Consider the following 24,050-nt stretch of genomic DNA (forward strand, 5'->3'; position numbering starts at 1 on the left):
CTTATTATATGAATCAGACTAAGTTAGTGGATTTATATGCGAAAAGTGAAAGGGAAAATAATAGTGAATGGAAGGATTTTGCAACATACTTGATGGTAGAAAATTGTTTTGATTTGGGATCGGATCAACGTGTGTGTACTTATTGTTGTAACAAATTAAATCAAAACCGGATGCCTGCTAGAGCGGTTCATAATAATCTGGAATTGGTTGAGATTCCTTCTGAATTGAAGGATTTAAATACTTATGAATCTATTTTGATTCAAAGTATCCATCCCTTTCAGGCTATTGTACGAATGGAGCCAAAGACAGGGAAATTGCCTCCATCAGATTTACAGAGAGGATTAAAGGGAAGAGTTGTTTATTTGCCTCTAGATTTGAAGAAAAACATTAATACAATTGGAGTAGAGAAAGTGGAAGAGGAACCTCTGGTTATCTTAGTTAATGGGGTTCCGACAAAGAGTAAGAAAATCTGGCAAGATTTAGTGGATGTTAGGAAAGTCAAAAAGGCAACATTGTATTTGAAGAAAAACAATAGGTACTACAAGAATGTATATGTTGCAGAAGAGGAAGTAAGTGAAGAAGAGGATAGCGATTTGTGTGCTGGTCAAATTGAGAAAGTAGAAGCCTCTAAAAATGAAGAAATATATGAACATTATAGTGTTCATCCTTTGCATTCCAAGGAAGTCATGGGGAATGCTATTGAGTTGTTTCAAATGAAACAAGTCAAAGGAAGTCCCATTAGTGTTTGGGAGGAAAGTTTGGAAGCTCGGTGTTTCCCACAGCTATTTCCAACAGGTCAAGGAGGAAGATATGATGAGGGACCTGATCAAATTCCTGCTTCTGAATACCGGACTTTACGATTGTATGCAGAAGATCCTAGGTTTCGTCAATGCATTCCCTATTTGTTTCATCTACTGTTTGAAAGCGATCTGTCTGGACTGTCATATGCAGTGAACCACATCTTGAAAAGTGGTGTACACATGCAAAATATCTCGGCAAGGGACTTTATGGATAAAGTCAATGTGCAAGACAGTATTTTGGATTCTCACCTGATTAATCTCATGGCATGTCAGCGTGGTACTAATGAGTACTGGTACCGTCGACATGGAGATTTAAAATGTATGCTGAGGAACTTAGGAACTTCCACATGGTTCCTCACTCTCAGCTGTGCCGAGTATGGCTGGGAAGACTTACTTGAATTTCTACGAGAGGCAAATGGAAACATTGAAAATATCGAATTCAAGACACCCGGAGAACTGTGCTCTTTGGATCCAGTGAATGTATGCAGGTACTTCAATCATAGATTTGAAGCTATGTTGTCTTTCATCATGAACAAGAAAAATCCACCTCTTGGAGAGGTGTTGGATTTTTTCTGGAGAAAGGAGTACCAAGCAAAAGGTGCTCCTCATATACATATGCTGCTGTGGATCAAAGATGCACCCAAATTTGGAACAGATCCGGATGACTTAGTGATGAGTTTCATAGAACAGTATTCTACATGTGCTGTTCCAAAGGCAAAGGAAGACAAAAGCCTAAGAGAACAAGTTTTATGCTTCCAAAGCCATCGTTGTGGAAAGTACTGTCGTCGTAAATTCAGAAACAAGGACAAGTTCTACACAAAATGTTGTTTCGCCTTTCCACGACCTGTGATTTCTAAAGGAAGAGTGAACAGTTTGATGTCTTCGCTGCGACATAATGTGATGAAGAAATCACCCAAAAATACCTACAATTTGAAAAGGAACGAAGAGTCCAAGTACATCAACGACTACAACCCAGTGATTTTGTCCATGTGGAATGCTAACATGGATATACAGTTTGTGGCTGATAACTGTATGGCTGTGGCTCGGTATGTGACATCTTACATCACCAAAAAAGAAAAGACAGAATTGAAGGATATGTGGGAGGACATTTCCCATGAAAAGAGCCTCAGTAAGAAGTTGTACAGTTTCAGTCTGAAGATGTTGTCGCATCGAGAAATCGGAGCTTACGAATGTTCTGACCGGTTGTCTTCAGCAAGTCTCTATGCCAAATCCAGGAGTATCATTTGGGCGAGTCTTGGTCTTGCTGCAACGCGTAATCGAGTTCTGAAACCTGTACGGGAAATTGAGTATTTGGCGGAAAAGGAGCCAAACAGTACAGATATTTTGAAGACCAACATGTTGGATACATATTATCCAAATAGAAGCAGTCACCTCGAGAATGTTTGTCTGTATGAGGTTCTACAAAATTACATATTCAAGAGGAACATCAAAGAAGATATTGATAAAGGAGTGTATGCTGTAATTGGAAGTGAGGGATGTCTGGTCAAGCAAAGAAAATGCCACTTGGTAAACCATCGAAAATTGAGTGGCGAATCTCCTGAAAGAAAAGAGTTTTTCTATTTAGCACTTTTGCAACTTTTCAAGCCTTGGCGTGCAGAAGAGGAACTGCTTGGAGATTTCCTCTGTTACGAAGACTCTTTCAATGCCGCCAAGGAGACCATAGAATGTCCTGTTTTTCCTAAATATCTAGAAATGTTGAATGCGGAAATCGAGCAGGAAGCAACGATTGCAGCCGAGATTGCTAGAGACAGTTCTCAGGACAGTCAGAGTTCTGTTTCATTGAGTCAGGATCCACTAGGAGGACCAGTTATCGAAAATGAAGCTGCCACTGCCATGATTGAAGTGGAAAGAGCCATGGCACATGCTCAGGAGGATGCGGTTAACTTAGAAGACTTGGAAAGACAACTCAACGTTGAGCAGAGGAAAATATATGACGAAGTTACCAACCAAATAGATCATGGATTAAGTCATGAGAAGAAAGAGTGCTCATGTACGTTGTTGAAGCCTGTCCGACTGTACGTGAGTGGAGAAGCGGGAACTGGAAAAAGTTTCCTCATTAAAGCAATTTCATGTTATTTGCAGAAAAGGACTGAGTCATCGCTGTCTTGTGTTGTCACCGCTCCAACTGGACTGGCAGCACATAACATTAAAGGTATTACTTTGCATCGTCTACTGATGCTGCCAGTGGAGCATGATAACAAATTACAATACCACAAGTTATCTGGAGATGCTTGTTGTGAAGTTTCAAGAGTCTTGAGGAAAATGAAACTTCTTATCATTGACGAAGTAAGCATGGTTTCCAATGTCATGCTTGCCTTTGTGCATTTGAGAATGCAAGAAGTTCTCAAAACAGAGTATGATGTGTTATTTGGTGGCAAACACATCATTGTTTTCGGTGATCTTCTGCAGCTGACACCAGTGAAAGGACAACCTGTGTTCAAAATGCTCACGCATGAAGATACCAGGAAGTGCCTAGGGAGCATTGGCAACGTCAATATATGGTTAAACTTCAATTATGCTGAACTGCGTGAAAATATGCGTCAAGCGAAGGATGAAGATTATAGGAATATTCTACAAGATGTTAGAATCGGAAAAGTGACCGAGCATGGGAAAGAAGCTTTACATGCACGATTACTGTCAAATTTGTATCCAGAAGAAGACGTTGTGCCTGAGAATATTTTTCGGAAAATTACTGAGAAGAAATCTGGAATATGTTTGATGCCAACTCTTGCAGAATGTGCCATCTTCAACAACAAAATGTTGAATTTAGAAAACCAAGAGATTGTGAAACTGGAAGCTATTGACAGAATAGAGCATATGGGAACAACAATTATTTTGTCTGAGAATTTGAAATCAAAATTGGATTCATTAGAGAAGACTATATCTAAAACTGCTGGTTTTGAAAAGACTCTGAATGTGTGCTTAAATTGCCGTATAATTTTAAGAAGGAATTTACATGTTGAAAGAGGTCTGGTAAATGGATCAATGGGTAATGTTGTTGATTTTGAGAAATACAGAAATAGAGATGGAATTGAATTTTTAAAAATTAAATTTGATGGCATTGAGGAAGTACAGCTAATTGGTCGTTGCTCTGCTAGGTTTTTGCTTGTAAAAGACTTATATGTTCGCCGTAAGCAGTTTCCTGTTTGCTTGGCATATGCGGTGACAATCCATAAATCGCAAGGTTTAAGTGTAGACAGTGCATTGGTGAATATTGGCAGTTCTGTGTTCAAGGAGGGTATGGCATATGTGGCATTGTCATGAGTCAGAACTTTATCGGGATTGTACTTGATTGATTGTGATGTCACAAACATTTGTGCGGCCCTAGATTGTGTTAAGGAATAGGTTAAGAAGAGAGTATGCGCCACATTTGCCTCAATATCCTTTGTTTGAGAAACGTGTGGTAGGTCGGAAACGAAGAAATGTGACCAATAGTAGGGAGGTTGTAGCAAAAAGATGAAAAGTCGATGAACCCGAAATTATAAGCAGAAAAAAATGGATTCTGTTGAAGATGTTGTTGGTTTTCAATTTGAAAATAGTTCCGGTGTCAACTGCTATGCTAATGTTGTGGTTAATGTTGTCTTTTCTCTAGAAACTTTAAAAGAAGAGATTGTGGTCAATTTGGATCAAAGATTTTGCAGTTTGTTCAATTCTGTGTTAGAGAAATGTAGCACTGATAGAACAAAAATAGAAAGTGTGTCTGAAATTCGAAATCTGTTAGACAAATGTTCAGGTCAAACGCAATTCTCTCAAAATATTCAGCAAGATTGTCAGGAGTTTTTAATGTATATGCTTGATGTATTGCAAGATGAAGGTGTAGGTGTAGATCACCTGTTTGGCCTTTCTTATCAATGGCAGCATGACTGCGAGATCTGTAGGGTATCAAGTACTACTAGTGTAGACTCAGAAAAATTTATGTATTTAAATTTGCCAGACAGTAAATCAGTGTCCTTTAATAAGCTAGTAAAAGCAGCCGATCACAACATGGAGTGTAGCCAATGTAAGTCTGAAATGTTGTCCACATTATTTATACGAACATATGGCCAGTATGTCATTTTAACGTTCCAACGATGTAGGCCTGATGGAACAAAATTGACAACTTTAATAAAAAAAATTGTGGCTTCGCAGTTGTCAATATCAGGAAGGACTTTTGTAACTGCAGCAATTATATATCATGACGGTCCTTCAACAACATCAGGACATTACACAGCTTATTTGAAGTCTAGAAACGGCTGGTCATTCTGCAATGATTCTGTTTTAACTTAAAAAATTCTTACCTGGTGTTTTTACAACCAAAATTTTAGGGAAAGAATCTCGGGATTTGCTCTGAGGAATTTCAAGAGGTTCTAATGGCTCCTACACTATTTGGCCTTGAGGATAAGTGTAGTAAAGAGTCAAAATTTATTTTTGAGTTTTAAGTAGTTCCTGAAAAAAAAGAAGGTTTTCTTACAGAAAGTGGTGGGCACGGATTAGTTAAAGGACAACAGAGTATTTCCCAAAGCAAACGGTGTTCTTACCATAACACTTGACGTCATGGAAAAATAACTGCACTTTGAATGAGTTCAGAAAACTGTTTCTTTTAATAAGCTAATTCAAGCAGCCAATCAAAACATGGAGTAGAGGTAATGTAAGTCTGCAATGCTGTCGACATATTTTGAACAAACTTTTGGTTATAATGTCATTTAAAAATTCCAACTATATAAACCTGATGAAAATAAGTTTTCAACTTTAATTACAAATGTTGTGGCTACACAGTTGTTGATTTTAGGAAGAACATTTCTAATTGCAGCTATTATATGACATGATGGTCCTTTGACAACATCCACTTATTACACATCTTATTCAAAATGTAAAAAAAGCTGATGTTCCGGAAATAATTCACATTTCACTATGAAACAATGTTGCCTTTTTATTTAAAAATATTCTTACTTTCTGTTTTCAGAAGAAAGAATTTAGGGTAGGTAACTGGCCTATAATGATTCTAGGAGTTGATATAATTTTATGTACTGTTTTAAATTGCTTTGTGATTAAAAGTGATGTAGAGAATTAAATAATTGTAGTAGTCATAGAGGTAGTGTAAGTCTGCTTCATAGTAAGCAGTATCAGTGTCATAGGAAATGTGGAACATGAGTGAGCAAGAAGGGTGAGATATTACTAGTACAGGATTGTGAAAATGATCTTGAACGTTTTCTTTCTGAAAGTTGCGGAAAAATAAAATGACGGGATTTGCTTAGAAGAATTCCAAGAGTTATAAATGGCTCTTACACGATTTGGCCTTGAGGAGAAGTGCGGTAGAGAGCGAGAAGTCATTTATTGTATGTAACATATTTGTCAAAACGATTGAGCTTTTCTTTCAGAAAGTGGCGGGCTGAAAATAATAACAGCACAACAGAGTATAAGCTGTTCATAGGACATCCTTCGACGTCATGGAAAGTAAGTTACTTTTGAGGAGTTCTGATTTCTGATTGGTTATGTTATATGGGTTTTTTAAACACAATTGTTTTGATTGTGGTTTTTTTTCCCCGCTGTTATATGATGAATACCTTCAAGTCACTGTTTTTAGTGAAATTTGATATATTCTGAGAACAGCAAAAATAAACCATTTAACATGTATAATTAATTCTGTACTTTTTGTATTTATGATATACATTTAGAACTGTGTAGGAGGCATGGAGAAACTGAGGCTTCTGTAAGTGTCAAGGGAGGTGAGTAATCTACATTGCTCTCTTGCATACAGTCCTCACCTTCTGCATACTCTTGGATATGCTAGACTACATCTGTACAATGAGATACCTAAGCTGAGGAAATACAGGTGATGTGATTGTTAAATGAGCAAAAATATTTGCACGTTTTTCAATTATATCACCTGTGTTTCCTAACATTACGAATCACATTGTGCAGATGAGGTTTAGGCCTGTCCACGGACACAGAAGAGGTCTGACCTTTGTTCAAGAGTGCAGTGGACATGACTCACTTCGTTGGTACGCCTGCATATGTATTATCTCCTCTGTACTCTTCAACAAGCCTAAATTTAATCTGTAACTCTGAGTAGGCCTCACCTCAAACAAATCTCTGGATAGGCCACACCTTATCGGCATCCTGAAACAATCATTTAAAATGTTAGGGACAGTTTTATGATGGCCGTGCGCCTCTTTTGCGCCGCAGTTGCGTCACTTTTGTGACACTGCAGCAGTGCAAAAGATGCACCATGTTGCAAGATAGGCCTCACTTCATCTGCTACAAGATACCGTCAGTTTAAGATGTATATATTTAGGACTGTGTAGGGGGCATGGAGAAGCAGAGGCTTCTGTAAGTGTCAATGTTGTTGTATACAGTGCTCACCTTCTGCGTAGTCTTTCATATGCTAGACTACATCTGCACAATGAGATACCTAACCAAAGGAAACACAGGTGATGTGATTGTGGAATGAGCAAAAAAAATGGAAAGTTTTTCAATTACATTACCTGTGTTTCCTAACATTATGAATCACATTGTGTAGATGCCTCACTCAGTCTGTATTTGACACTCTTTCCTTCACTTCCTCTGTCTCCTCTCTCCCTCACTCTCTTTTCCTTATTCACCCTTTCCTTATATAGTTTACCTTACTCACTTTCTTTTAGTAGCTTACACAACTTCAATTTAGTTTTCTCTTCTATCCTTCTTTTCTGTCACTGAAAGTATCTTCTTTTTTTTCTCTTAGTAATTTACTCTATTTCAATTTCTTTTTGTCTCTGACTGTCTATCACCGTTTCTTTCTCTTTTTTTTCTGCATGTTTATCTCTAACTTTATTTCTTTGTAAAATTGGATGATTGTCAATCTTTTCCCTTGTCTTTTCTAATTTTTAAATGCATGTTTTAATATTTTTCAAATTTTTGTTCTTTCTTTCACAGATTGAAAGTATAAAAATAACAAGTGACTAAGTTAACGACAATTATAAGGTAAATGTTTTGTACTCTTTTCTTTACATTTCTATCACATTTAACTTCTATTAGTTCCACTGCTTCATTTCTTTAACCCTCAGTTTCCTGACTTTGCTACTTCCCTCATTCCTTTCTCTATTACTTACTTACTCTACTCCTTCCACTCCTTTTCTCAGTCCCTCTGTTCTCATAGTTCCTCACTCCTGTTCACTCACTCCGTCTCTATTACTCTCACTGTCTCTGACTGATCACTCTTTCACTACTTGTTCATTATGCTTTCTCCCTGTAGTTCAAGCACACTAAGGGGCATATTATCAACACAGGTGATAACATTTTTGCTGCTTTTATCGGCAGAAAACTGCAGCAAAAGCGGCTTTACCGAAGTTTTCTGCCGCAAAAGCGGCTTTAGCGGCAGTTTTCTGCCGATAAATTCAGCGATAATTTCATCGCCTGTGTTGATAATATGCCCCTATGTTATTTACATTTCTTTGCTGTTTCAATCATTCCTTTTCTGTCACTTCTTCTTTTCTGCTTTCTGTTTATTCTCTCTGTTATTCCACATGTTTTAACCTTAGTCACTATCATACATCTTGTTTTATTCCTATTTACTTTTGCTCACTGTTTTCTTAACACTTTCCCTCAGGATTGTTCTTTTAGTCCGGTTCTATCCCTACCTCTTATTCCACATCCTTTACTATTTTTATTCTTATTTTGAACATTCACTCACATTCTCTAAGAAACTCTTGTTTATTATTCTTCTACTCTCTTTTTTTTCTTTCACTTCCTTATCTATTTTGTTTTTCACAATTATACCCTCTTCCATCTTTTCTTCGGTAAATAGATCTATTAAACAGTATCTCTGTGTTACTCCCTCTAGCTGTCTTTCTTTTAACATTACTCTCTGTTTCCTTCCCTTATACTTACTCTTCTTTTTTTTTTTTTTTTTTTTCTGGTTCGCTTCCGGTTCGCGTACCGGCGCGCGAACCGGGAAGCAAATCAAAAGAAATAGAGGTTGCCAGAGTGCTAAACATTCTAGCAATTTTTTATAAAGGGGAGGTAGTTCTGAAAAGAACTTTTTTTATTATTATTTTTGTTGTTTTATATTTTTATTTATTATTTTTCTGAACATTTTTTTACTTTTTTTGTATTTTTTGAACGATTTTAAATTTTTTTTGTTTTTTTTGAGGGGGAACAACGAAAAACAGGCATTAGAAAGGGATCAACAGGAGCAAAACAAAAAATTTTTTTTTGGGGCGTTTTGAGCACTTGTGGTTTTCAAATGCTCTGTTTATCAAATTGATACTCATATTTGCACATGAGAGTAGGTCACCACAATAAAGGCACACTATCTTCATGTGCACAAAATTCTGTTGGATGTTTGCGACCGTTTCCCTCGCCTCTGGTCCTGACAGAGTTACCTGTGCCGATGTACTGGCCACAGGAGTTGGTGGGTTGTCTTGGAGGTGACGCATCTCTGCACCGCTGTAATTCAGTGGATGCCACCTCTGCATATGACAGTGCATAGTATAGTTACCATAACTATACTTTTTGTCTGTACCTCTAGATAAAACATCTTTACAAATGAGGCATGTCACATGTCGGGCATTCACTTTTTTTTGGCCTCGAGGAAAAGAATAAAACTGCCAAATAAAACTGTCTTTGTGGTGGGATTTCCGGGGCTCTTCACGTAAGAACTGCCTCCTCTCTACTTCCTCTTCCTCTTCCCCTCCTTCTTCCTCTTCCTCCTCTGGGTTGGGAAGGAACTGTGGAGGTGGTCCTTCCTTCCTAGGTGGTTGTGGTGGTGGTGGGGGTCCACCAGCTGCAGCTACTACAGATGCCATTATTTTAATAAGCAAAAACAGGTCTTCCTCTCACAAAGATGAAAATCAGAGTGAGGAAAGAAGGTGGGGGCTTTCATCATTTGGGAAAAAAAAATGTTCTAAACCAATGAAAAGTGTTATTTTTAGGTCACATGACCTAGCCTTACATCATTAGGAAACCAAAAGTGAAATGAACCAATAGAAAGTTTTATTAACAAGTCACATGACCTGTTACGCTTACGTTACGCGCTCCGCGCCGTGCCCCGGATCGCTTCCGGGGCGCTGCGCTTCGCGCCTCTGTTCACGCTCCGGAGCACTTCCGGGTGCGCTAACGCGGCGCGTCATAAGATGTCATCAGTGATGTCATCAGTGATGTCATTTGAGATGTCATCAGTGATGTCATCAGTGATGTCACTGACCATGTCATGAATGATGTAATATGTGACATGATCAGCAGTGGATTGCGGGTGCGCGATATATAGTTAGTACAACTAACTATATATGCGAATTTCAATGGTTTTGTGTGAGTAAAATAAGGTTTTGTAAATGCTAATTCCTAACTATATATGGTCTATAACCTATGGTTTTTTAAGTGAATTTTCAAGGTTTTGTAAATGCTAATTCCTAACTACATATGGTCTATAACCTATGGTTTTTTCAGTGAATATATATATATAACATCAAAAAGAGTTGCCCCTATGGAAGAGACGCTGAGGTGGGATTCATATTGCACAAGTTTAATGAAATGCTGCAAACAGACATTCAAAGGGAACCAGCTTTCCATTGTCCGTGTCACCTCCTCCAGACGCGTTTCGAGTTTCCCCTTCATCATTGGCATTGGAACAGCAAAAGTTCAGGGAAATGGCGGTGTTGCTACTTGTATTTGAGTCTTTATAGCAATTTTAAGGCATAACTCACTGGAGGATTATTTTTGGTGTGACTACACGAACCAGAAGGCCGTCGGATCCACCACACCCACTGGAGGAGGTTCGCAAGTACAAGTAGCAACACCGCCATTGCCCTGAACTTTTGCTGTTCCAATGCCAATGATGAAGGGGAAACTCGAAACGCGTCTGGCGGAGGTGACACGGACAATGGGAAGCTGGTTCCCTTTGAATGTTTGTTTGCAGCATTTCATTAAATTTGTGCAATATGAATTCCACCTCGGCGTCTCTTCCATAGGGGCAACTCTTTTTGATGTTTTATTAAGCGGCTATGTCCGGCCGCGGAAAAGATACATCGCAAGTGCGGGCCCGTGATGACTTCAAGTTAAGGTCATCGTATTCACGGAAGGTGGTGGCAATGGAATGCAGAGAATACAGCACATTTTTGTGGGACTGTTGCCTTTCACCCACTGTGGTTTTTATGGCTCTTTAAGCAATTTCAAGGCATAACTCACTGGAGGATTATTTTTGGTGTGACTACACGAACCAGAATGCCGTCGGATCGACCACATCCACTGGGGGAGGTTCGCAAGTACAAGTAGCAACACCGCCATTGCCCTGAACTTTTGCTGTTCCAATGCCAATGATGAAGGGGAAACTCGAAACGCGTCTGGCGGAGGAGACACAGACAATGGAAAGCTGTTTCCCTTTGAATGTTTGTTTGCAGCATTTCATGAAATTTGTACAATATGAATTCCACCTCGGCGTCTCTTCCATAGGGGCAACTCTTTTTGATGTGATATATATATATATATATATATATATATATATATATATATATATATATATATATATATATATATATCTATATTCACCAAAGGTGCCCAGAGCTCCAAGGACGCCACTCAACAGGGGATAGTTTCACAAAACCCTTTATTGAAACAGGCGCTGACATTTCACACAAAGTCTTTCCCTTTCCCGACGCGTTTCAGAGCAAACGTGCTCCTTCTTCATGGGAGGAAGATTGACAGGAACTGAGCATTTTCTGTTTTTCACTGCGCTCCCGAGTATGGAGCATGCCGGTAATTGTAGTGTCATTTAATTCCCCAGGCTGGGGTCAATTCCCTCGTCAAGCAAAGTGTTACTTCCATTTAACTATGGCATTTAAAACCCTCCAGTGGGTTTGTGAAATTCGGCACCCGTTTTAATTTCAAAGATCCTCCGTGCTGCAATTCGGCTCGGGACATTACCCAAACCTGCAGAAATGTCCTTTTATAGTGTTGACAGGCGGTGCAATCCTCGCACGGCTAGGCGGCCGTGTCCATATATTCACCAAAGGTGCCCAGAGCTCCAAGGACGCCACTCCACAGGGGATAGTTTCACAAAACCCTTTATTGAAACAGGCGCTGACATTTCACACAAAGTCTTTCCCTTTCCCGACGCGTTTCAGAGCAAACGTGCTCCTTCTTCATGGGAGGAAGATTGACAGGAACTGAGCATTTTCTGTTTTTCACTGCGCTCCCGAGTATGGAGCATGCCGGTAATTGTAGTGTCATTTAATTCCCCAGGCTGGGGTCAATTCCCTCGTCAAGCAAAGTGTTACTTCCATTTAACTATGGCATTTAAAACCCTCCAGTGGGTTTGTGAAATTCGGCACCCGTTTTAATTTCAAAGATCCTCCGTGCTGCAATTCGGCTCGGGACATTACCCAAACCTGCAGAAATGGCCTTTTATAGTGTTGACAGGCGGTGCAATCCTCGCACGGCTAGGCGACCGTGTCCATATATTCACCAAAGGTGCCCAGAGCTCCAAGGACGCCACTCCACAGGGGATAGTTTCACAAAACCCTTTATTGAAACAGGCGCTGACATTTCACACAAAGTCTTTCCCTTTCCCGACGCGTTTCAGAGCAAACGTGCTCCTTCTTCATGGGAGGAAGATTGACAGGAACTGAGCATTTTCTGTTTTTCACTGCGCTCCCGAGTATGGAGCATGCCGGTAATTGTAGTGTCATTTAATTCCCCAGGCTGGGGTCAATTCCCTCGTCAAGCAAAGTGTTACTTCCATTTAACTATGGCATTTAAAACCCTCCAGTGGGTTTGTGAAATTCGGCACCCGTTTTAATTTCAAAGATCCTCCGTGCTGCAATTCGGCTCGGGACATTACCCAAACCTGCAGAAATGTCCTTTTATAGTGTTGACAGGCGGTGCAATCCTCGCACGGCTAGGCGGCCGTGTCCATATATTCACCAAAGGTGCCCAGAGCTCCAAGGACGCCACTCCACAGGGGATAGTTTCACAAAACCCTTTATTGAAACAGGCGCTGACATTTCACACAAAGTCTTTCCCTTTCCCGACGCGTTTCAGAGCAAACGTGCTCCTTCTTCATGGGAGGAAGATTGACAGGAACTGAGCATTTTCTGTTTTTCACTGCGCTCCCGAGTATGGAGCATGCCGGTAATTGTAGTGTCATTTAATTCCCCAGGCTGGGGTCAATTCCCTCGTCAAGCAAAGTGTTACTTCCATTTAACTATGGCATTTAAAACCCTCCAGTGGGTTTGTGAAATTCGGCACCCGTTTTAATTTCAAAGATCCTCCGTGCTGCAATTCGGCTCGGGACATTACCCAAACCTGCAGAAATGTCCTTTTATAGTGTTGACAGGCGGTGCAATCCTCGCACGGCTAGGCGGCCGTGTCCATATATTCACCAAAGGTGCCCAGAGCTCCAAGGACGCCACTCCACAGGGGATAGTTTCACAAAACCCTTTATTGAAACAGGCGCTGACATTTCACACAAAGTCTTTCCCTTTCCCGACGCGTTTCAGAGCAAACGTGCTCCTTCTTCATGGGAGGAAGATTGACAGGAACTGAGCATTTTCTGTTTTTCACTGCGCTCCCGAGTATGGAGCATGCCGGTAATTGTAGTGTCATTTAATTCCCCAGGCTGGGGTCAATTCCCTCGTCAAGCAAAGTGTTACTTCCATTTAACTATGGCATTTAAAACCCTCCAGTGGGTTTGTGAAATTCGGCACCCGTTTTAATTTCAAAGATCCTCCGTGCTGCAATTCGGCTCGGGACATTACCCAAACCTGCAGAATATATATATATATATATATATATATATATATATATATATATATATTTTCTTACACAACGAACACCTCTTCTGTTCACAGATGAAAGGCACACACAAAGTTTTTATCAAAGCAAGGATGCTTTATTTGGTGCTTAGCCTCCCCCCCCCCCCATCGACAGACACGTTTCACCTCGCGGCTTTTTCAATGTCGATTGTATGTGTAAAGTTCAACCATTTAAACCCTTCACACGTCATAGTTTGTTATAGACAAAGAAGATGGACTTTCCATCCTCCTCGATGGTGTACTTTCTATAGCGGCCATCTTACAGTGTGGTTAGAATGGTTCACAACAATAAGTTTGTTCATTATAAAGTGCATGTGCAAGAAATTATATAATAAATAATAAATGAAAAAATGAGGTAAATTCAATACAAAACTTTTTGCATAGTAATTCATCAAATTCAATCTATGACACCTCATTAAATAACCACATTAGGAAGATGAAATAGATACGTTCATTATAACTATTAGTTTTTGTATAAAACCTAGCTGTGGTTTCATAATTGTGCCCTGAATGGGCTTTTAGCCTTGTCTAGTTATCCATTAGTGCTCCTATTTTCTTCCAAAATTCAGTTTTGAATTGGAGCAGAAAATAGAAAGGAAGAGAGGGAAAAGGGGGGTATGCTACTGTGTGATTTCTTAATGTTGGCATTTCACATTATCATTCTAAATGTGTCCATAATTCTTCATCATTGTTGAGTCTAACCGGGCTCATGCTTTGCAGCTCAATGATGTAACGGGATTCCATGGCTCTCAGTTTTCTTAATCTGTCTCCACCTCTTTCATGCTTATTTATCCCGTCGATGCAATACAAATTGTAACAGGTCCCTGTTACTTTGATGGTATCTTTCAAAATGCCTTGCAACGGGATATGTTGGACCTTTATTTGTGATAGCACGCATATGCTCTAGTATGCGTTTATTAGTAGGGTTCTTGGTGCTGCCTATGTATCTTTTTTTACACGGACAGATTAAGCAATAGATGGTGTATTCGGAGTTACAGTTAAAAAATTGATTGATTGTTCGTGTGGGCCTTGGATCCCTAGGTCTGCCTTCAAAGGTGGGAACTTTTCCACTATACTTACAAGCTTTGCATTTCCGACAGGGAAAAAGCCATTTATCCCCAGTTTGTTTTGTACTATTCTGGAATTGGAAAAATGGCTGTGTATCAGCTGATCCCCAATTGAGGGGCATCTCCTATAAGTGATGGGTGGACGCTAGGGGAGATGGTTTTTGAGCACGTTATCTGACTTGAGGATGTGCCAGTTCTTCTTGAAAATTTGAATTATATTAGCTGATTTCTCATTGTACTTGGTGATCATTCGTACACTGGTATCTGTGATACCCTGGCTTTTGTTCTTAGAAATCAACAGTTTTTTCTTTCAATTTGGTTTACCTGCTCTTCTGCCCGTTTTAGGTCACCTTTCCTATACCCTCTTTGAAGCGCTCTAGTGTTTCATTTTTAGCCACTGTGTAGCCTGTCTTGGTTGTGCAGTTACGCTTCAAGCGCAGTAATTCCCCTTTTGATCAGGCTTATAGGATGATGGCTTCCTGCATGCAGGACTGCGTTTCCTGCTGTTGGCTTCCTGAAGAGACGGGTCAGTAAGGTGCCATTCTCAATGTAGACCTGTAGGTCCAGATAGTTGACTGTACTATCACTGATGTTCCCTGTGAATATTAGGTTTAAATCATTATTGTTTAGGGCGGCAATATATTCCTCAGCCGAGGATTGGTTAACGCGCCATACAATAAAAAAGTCGTCGATATATCCTGACCAAAGTACAATCCTATCCAACCATTGGTCATTGGCCTCCCCCCAGGCTATGTGCTTCTCCCACCAACCGACAAAAAGATTCGCGTAGCTGGGGGCGAAGCACGTACCCATCGCTGTACAGCGTTTTTGTTGGTACAGTTGCCCTGCAAATGTAAAGATGTTATTGTGCAGACAATACGAAATCATATCCAGTAGCATTACATTGTGAAGTGTAAATTTAGGATGTCTTTGGCCCAAAAACCATCTCATTGCCTTCAAACCATCAGAATGACAAATACACGTATATAGACTAGTAATGTCGAGAGTTATTAGCAATAGATCTTGTTCCCACATGACCCCTTCTATTTGTCTTAGAAAGTCCTGTGTCTCCTGTATATAGGATGCCAAGTTTCTCACAAAAGGGGCTAGAAAGGAGTCTACATAAATGGCTGTATTCTCCAGGAGACTGTTAATTGAAGCCACAATGAGTCTACCTGGAGAATTTTTGTAGTGTTTGTGAATTTTTGGAAGATAGTAAAATGTTGGCAGAGTGGGTTCATCACAATGGAGGAAAAGATATTCGTCATGGTTCAACATGCCCTCATCTTTCCACTGGCCCATTAGGTGATGGCATTCCGTTATGCAGTCCACATACTTTCTCCGACTGATTGGAGTGTAACATTTAACATCTTCCAACTGCCGCATTGCCTCTCTGTAATAGTGTTCCTTATTAAATATTACCATATTATCGCCTTTGTCTGACGGTTTGATCTCGATGGTTTTGTCATTCCTTAAAGATTTTATTGCATCCCAGTACTTGCGTGGCATGTTGTAATGTTTAATCCCAGCACTGGTGTGTTTAGCAAGGTCTTTTAAGTCTGTAATCACTGCCTCATTGAAAACGTCGATCGCATCAAATGTTGTGTGCGGTATATTTCTTGATTTCCTTTTGAATTTTCTGTTCCCGCTCACCTGCCTGATACCAGCTTGTTCGAGCGACTCCTGGGTGTTATTCACTGTGGTTTCTCCGGCACTTAGGCTTTCCAATGCTTGCATTGTAGAGAGAGTTCGGAAAGCATTCTCCGTGTCCTCTGATTCAGTTGGATTGTCATCATTTTTTAAGTTGTCAGATATTTGCACTTCATTTCTTGCATTTATCAGGAATATTTTCTGAAATGTTAGCTTTCTTATGTATTTGAAAAGGTCTATGCGAACATTAGCATAGTCGTATCCTGAGGTGGGGCAAAAGCTTGGGCCTAGTTCTAAGACCTTCTGTTCTTCATTAGTTAAAACTCTATTCGAGAGATTAACTACAGTCTGTGATGGCCGCAGATTTAGCACTTGCTTGTGTTCTTGTTCCGCTGGCTCCTGGTCTCTCTCTGTGTTGGCACTTCTTCTGCCGCCTTTCCTACCCCTCCTAGTCTTCCGCCTTTTATGTTTTTCGATTTTTGTTGTAGGGGGGGTGAATTTGTTGCATTGGCCTTTGACGGCTTTCTCTGATTAGCTGGTATTCGCGAAATAATGAAGGCTCTGCCTCCGTTTCCGCATTCAATTCATTTGCTCCACTTGTGCCTGCTTTATTGCTTGAACGATCCTCCTCTGACAGTTCTGCTTCTGATTCAGATGTTTCTGGACCTCCGCTTGCTGTGGCGCCTCCTTTACTGAGCTTTTTCCGGGCGACATCATATTTTCGTGCGACGGTCAGTATTCGACCTGACGTATAGTCCTTCTCATCATGTTCAAATTTCTGTTGTTTTCTACGTCTGATCGTCGTTTCATAATCTTTAAGCCTTTACAGCATGCCGCTTCTCAAATCATCTGCGCTTTGCGTATCTAGCTCCTTGCTAATTAGATCTTCAAGTCGTTCAATTTCTGCAAGAGCCTTTTCCCTGTCACTCCAGGCATAGTGAATCAACATCTTCACCATGCCTTTGGCTGACTCCGCAGTGTAAACAGCCCAATCTTTAAGAAGCTGGGGGTCCGGATTTTCATAGGCCGGTACTGTAAATATTCTCAGCCCCCTCGGTATCCGGTCACAGTCCACATAGCCCTGCAGGGAGGTGGCCTCCCACCATTTTCTCAGTTCTCTTTCGTGGGCTTTTTCTAACGATGGAAATAGTATTGTCAAATTATTTGCCGGGTTAGCTGTGCTTTGATTAGTTACAGATTGCTGTTGTCGGCCCCCGGATCCGGGTTTGAACATCCCCATAGCTATCTCCTCTCGTTCTTTTAAACTAGACATCCCGCCTGGTTTAATTGGCGTTCTCGGCGTTTGACGGATTGCGCCCTCAGTCGCACTTGCACTGATGGTGAAAGGGGGAGGGAAGGACTACATGCACCGTGTTGGTTAACTTCTCAGGATAGAGGCTCAGAGCTAAACATTGAGCAGTTATTAAAGGTGCGCTGCAATACGGACTCACCGGAGGTCGGCGCCGCAGCTCCCACACGGGGGTTGTGTCACTTTCCAACTCGGCTGGTCCGCTTGTCGTCGCACCTTATTAATCCGCTTGCTTCCGTTCGAAAAGTCGCTCTCTCTTCACGTTCGATTCTTTCTCGACGTTTCACTATCCATAAACATCCGGGCTGGCGGCCATATTGATTTCGAACACAGGACCTCCACCGCCGCCGCTCCGTATTCCTGGGTACACTGTTCAGCGGTGGTGAACCGCTGCAATTTCTTACACAACGAACACCTCTTCTGTTCACAGATGAAAGGCACACACGAAGTTTTTATCAAAGCAAGGATGCTTTATTTGGTGCTTAGCCTCCCCCCCCATTGACAGACGCGTTTCGCCTAGCGGCATTTTCAATGTTGATTGTATGTGTAAAGTTTAACCATTTAAAAAAAAGAAATATATATATACATATATATATATATATATGTTCCAAAACTCCCCCTCACGAAGGAAAGACGAGTCGCACACTTGACTTTGCTGTTTGCAGGTATTTATTTCTTTGTTGAACAGCATGTGGCTTTTTCCTTATGCATTTCGTTCGTTCCATGAACTTCCTCAGAGGCGAGCCAACACCCAACACGCCGCCAGCAACCACTACGAAAATGCCTTTCAATCAAATACTTTTTCCGGTCCCCAGATGGACTTTTTATACATATTGCATTATGGGGCTTGTGGTGCTTAAGTGACATGTCCGTTTTAAAACCCTCCAATGGGCGGTGTCATTTAAACATGCTGCTACGGGTTTCACTCTCCATAGTTCATCAATATTATTCTCGCAACAAGTCAATTATTATCCTACCCATTTTCAAGGCAGGATACATAGCCCTTACCAAAGACGGTCCTTGGTGGCACCTCTTTGCTCTTCGTGTTTCCACGGACCCACAGTTCGGTTCAATTCGTGCAACGTTGTGGCGCTCTTTGGGTGGTGCTTTTACTCTACGGCGGAACCAAGCCATTACATATGTTCCAAAACTCCCCCTCACGAAGGAAAGACGAGTCGCACACTTGACTTTGCTGTTTGCAGGTATTTATTTCTTTGTTGAACAGCATGTGGCTTTTTCCTTATGCATTTGGTTTGTTCCACGAACTTCCTCAGAGGCGAGCCAACACCCAACACGCCGCCAGCAATCACTACTAAAATGCCTTTCAATCAAATACTTTTTCCGGTCCCCAGATGGACTTTTTATACATATTGCATTGTGGGGCTTGTGGTGCTTAAGTGACATGTCCGTTTTAAAACACTCCAATGGGCGGTGTCATTTAAACATGCTGCTACGGGTTTCACTCTCCATAGTTCATCAATATTATTCTCGCAACAAGTCAATTATTATCCTACCCATTTTCAAGGCTGGATACATAGCCCTTACCAAAGACGGTCCTTGGTGGCACCTTGTTGCTCTTCGTGTTTCCACGGACCCACAGTTCGGTTCAATTCGTGCAACGTTGTGGCGCTCTTTGGGTGGTGCGTTTACTCTACAGCGGAACCCAGCCGTTACATATGTTCCAAAACTCCCCCTCACGAAGGAAAGATGAGTCGCACACTTGACTTTGCTGTTTGCAGGTATTTATTTCTTTGTTGAACAGCATGTGGCTTTTTCCTTATGCATTTGGTTTGTTCCACGAACTTCCTCAGAGGCGAGTCAACACCCAACACGCCGCCAGCAACCACTACCAAAATGCCTTTCAATCAAATACTTTTTCCGGTCCCCAGATGGACTTTTTATACATATTGCATTATGGGGCTTGTGGTGCTTAAGTGACATGTCCGTTTTAAAACCCTCCAATGGGCGGTGTCATTTAAACATGCTGCTACGGGTTTCACTCTCCATAGTTCATCAATATTATTCTCGCAACAAGTCAATTATTATCCTACCCATTTTCAAGGCTGGATACATAGCCCTTACCAAAGACGGTCCTTGGTGGCACCTCGTTGCTCTTCGTGTTTCCACGGACCCACAGTTCAGTTCAATTCGTGCAACGTTGTGGCGCTCTTTGGGTGGTGCGGTTACTCTACGGCGGAACCAAGCCGTTACATATGTTCCAAAACTCCCCCTCACGAAGGAAAGACGAGTCGCACACTTGACTTTGCTGTTTGCAGGTATTTATTTCTTTGTTGAACAGCATGTGGCTTTTTCCTTATGCATTTCGTTCGTTCCATGAACTTCCTCAGAGGCGAGCCAACACCCAACACGACGCCAGCAACCACTACGAAAATGCCTTTCAATCAAATACTTTTTCCGGTCCCCAGATGGACTTTTTATACATATTGCATTATGGGGCTTGTGGTGCTTAAGTGACATGTCCGTTTTAAAACCCTCCAATGGGCGGTGTCATTTAAACATGCTGCTACGGGTTTCACTCTCCATAGTTCATCAATATTATTCTCGCAACAAGTCAATTATTATCCTACCCATTTTCAAGGCTGGATACATAGCCCTTACCAAAGACGGTCCTTGGTGGCACCTCTTTGCTCTTCGTGTTTCCACGGACCCACAGTTCGGTTCAATTCGTGCAACGTTGTGGCGCTCTTTGGGTGGTGCGTTTACTCTACGGCGGAAACAAGCTGTTACATATGTTCCAAAACTCCCCCTCACGAAGGAAAGACGAGTCGCACACTTGACTTTGCTGTTTGCAGGTATTTATTTCTTTGTTGAACAGCATGTGGCTTTTTCCTTATGCATTTGGTTTGTTCCACGAACTTCCTCAGATGCGAGCCAACACCCAACACGCCGCCAGCAATCACTACCAAAATGCCTTTCAATCAAATACTTTTTCTGGTCCCCAGATGGACTTTTTATACATATTGCATTGTGGGGCTTGTGGTGCTTAAGTGACATGTCCGTTTTAAAACACTCCAATGGGCGGTGTCATTTAAACATGCTGCTACGGGTTTCACTCTCCATAGTTCATCAATATTATTCTCGCAACAAGTCAATTATTATCCTACCCATTTTCAAGGCTGGATACATAGCCCTTACCAAAGACGGTCCTTGGTGGCACCTCGTTGCTCTTCGTGTTTCCACGGACCCACAGTTCGGTTCAATTCGTGCAATGTTGTGGCGCTCTTTGGGTGGTGCGTTTACTCTACGGCGGAACCAAGCCGTTACATATGTTCCAAAACTCCCCCTCACGAAGGAAAGATGAGTCGCACACTTGACTTTGCTGTTTGCAGGTATTTATTTCTTTGTTGAACAGCATGTTGCTTTTTCCTTATGCATTTCGTTTGTTCCACGAACTTCCTCAGAGGCGAGTCAACACCCAACACGCCGCCAGCAACCACTACCAAAATGCCTTTCAATCAAATACTTTTTCCGGTCCCCAGATGGACTTTTTATACATATTGCATTATGGGGCTTGTGGTGCTTAAGTGACATGTCCGTTTTAAAACCCTCCAATGGGCGGTGTCATTTAAACATGCTGCTACGGGTTTCACTCTCCATAGTTCATCAATATTATTCTCGCAACAAGTCAATTATTATCCTACCCATTTTCAAGGCTGGATACATAGCCCTTACCAAAGACGGTCCTTGGTGGCACCTCGTTGCTCTTCGTGTTTCCACGGACCCACAGTTCAGTTCAATTCGTGCAACGTTGTGGCGCTCTTTGGGTGGTGCGTTTACTCTACAACTATGGTCCCAAAACGCAAACAAATGGATACGGATGAACTCCTCAGCAAATTGTGCAACAAATGTTTATTTAAAGCTTTTTAGAGTGACAAGCTGTCAACGCACTTCAACTGCTCGCAGGAGCCTTGATCACGACAGTGTGCGTCATTTTTGAACGCATAATATAGTAAACAATGTGGTAGACACAGACAGAAGGTTTAATAGACATTAAAAACATACTTTGATTAAAAGATACACATGTAAAAGGCATAAGATTTTCTATTCACACGGGATGGGGAAGATAGTCTTTACTAGCAAAATTCCATTGTTAAAAATCACAAATTAATTTCATTATACTAATAAATCATTATGTGCAAAATATGTCCTATTTACTATTCCTTCTTAAAGTTAGTCCATATTACAATGTTAGTACAAAATACTACTGGCTAGGTATAATTTATGTGGAAACCATAGTTGGTTTTGGAACCTCAGTAACATACCTAAAAGGTCAATAATACATGAGATACTATCTATTGACCCCTTAACCTCAAATGAAGTACAACATTTCAAATTTCCGCAGGCAAGTGCCTGATGTCTGCCTTACAGTGTTCTTTACATCACCAAAATAAAGTGCACTAGTGCTAAATAAATACATATATAAACATACCCAATATGTATGTTTAAGATGATATTTCATTGATAATGGAAAAAGTCCAGAAAACAACCATACAGTCTTAACAATATGCTACGGAGTTATCCCTCCACACACACCCCCAGGTAAGATGTAACTAACCCTCATAAAGTTCTCAGAGAGGACAGGTATACAGTTCTTCGTCCACATTGAGACCCATAGGTTCTATGCTGTGTAATTCTAGAATGTATACATAAACAACCAGAGAGGAAGAGTATAAAAGGCTACTCTTCAACCCCTGAATACCAATTTCCAACAACAAAAGAGAGCCTAATGCTGTGACTTCACAAGTGATATTGTCCCTACTTTAAAGAAAACACAGTGTGGAAGGGCTAAGCAAACATGTGTGGTCAAAGGACTGGGAAAAAGAAGAAAAAACTATTTTCTAAAAGAACCCTCACTCACCCTAGTGGTGACATGCTTCATCATGGGGTTCCCACAGGAGGGACCGAGTAGCCCCCCTGTGTGCTTCAACGCCTGCAATTGCAGCGGAGCAGGTATTTCAAGAGTGTAAAGTGACGTGAGTGATCAGTGGTGTAAAGTGATTGATAAAAGATCACAGCTGGACCCAAACAGCTTTATTAGAGGACCAGCTGTTCACATTAAAAACAGTGATGCCACATGGTTGTTTATATTAGAACCCCAGTGACCTGGTGTATGTGGTCAACATGTTTCTGCTGTCTCATGCGTGTTGTGCTCAGCTTTCTTCAGGACCAAATGAAAATAAAGAAAATAGTCCTCCGGGGGTCCACGCTCGCTAAGGCATGCCCACTCCATGGGGACAAGTATAAAAACAGCAGGATATAATTCTCTCCTTGATTAACTCACGGTTGTACCCGCAGCCTGTTCTCCTGCAATTAGCCTGGAGACAATCTGTGAAAAATGTAAAAAGGACACATGAATATTATGTGTATATTCACCAATTTCACAACGACCTGCCATGTATACGCCGTTATAAATTTAACGTTTGCTGGATCCTTACTAGGTCTCCGTTTTATTTAGTGCATAAGCTATGGTTAGCTCTATCTCTGCCATTTTATATTCTGGAGGCATGATTACTAATTACTCATGTACCTCCATTGAAGTCAACTCCCACGTTTAAAAACCCATGCAAGACCCATAAAACACCGTTCGAATAACCCCATTTAAAGGATTAAATAAACGAAAAAACAGATAATTCGTAGAGAGCATTCAAGTCAGTCAAAAGTACACTTACACGGATCTTAAAGCAAGCGTGCCACATGGACTCTCAGTGTGGCAAACTCTTCACGTCATGTTCGTTCTGAAAGACAAACCAAACAAAACGAGTAGCCACAATTAGCACAATAGTGCTGCTAGGTATTTTCACATTCAAACCCCTTTCACGCGGCAGCTAAGCCTGCACTTACTTGATACATTACGACTCGCCGCCCGGAACCTAACACTCAGGTCCACTGAAGTCCGGATCTTGATTAAACTGATGTCGCCCCAGTATTTCAACCGGTGTTCCGTGTACGTGACCACGCCGAGAGTCACGTGATCGGGATCGCGGCGGAAGTGCATTGATTTTACAGTCTTGTTTATTTACTACCTCTGTGTTAGCACAGTCTAGACCAAGAATAACATTTCTAATGTCATCGGGGACATGTCAACAAAACCCTTTCACACATTCTCTTGTGAAACAAAAGAATCGAAACCCAAGCACACTTCGGATGTGTGCGAACTTCCGGTAGTTGTTCTGAGAAGGCTAGACTGTCAACCAAGCTACTGTGACCGAAACGTACAAAGCTTTATTTAATCGTAAGACCTGAAACAACAAAAGTTTTTGTATCGATGTGAAGGGAAAAATAAGGGGGCCCGTTCAGGTTAGTCCTTAATTCCGGTCAGGAATTCTGGTAGTTTTCTGTTGTTTAACCAGATCTAATAAATTAGTCAGTTTTATACCAAACGATTACTGGGAACCACCATGATACCAGTTGGTAGCTA

The sequence above is a fragment of the Lissotriton helveticus genome, chromosome 4_1 (assembly GCF_964261635.1).
Source record: "Lissotriton helveticus chromosome 4_1, aLisHel1.1, whole genome shotgun sequence".
Lineage (NCBI taxonomy): Eukaryota > Metazoa > Chordata > Amphibia > Caudata > Salamandridae > Lissotriton > Lissotriton helveticus.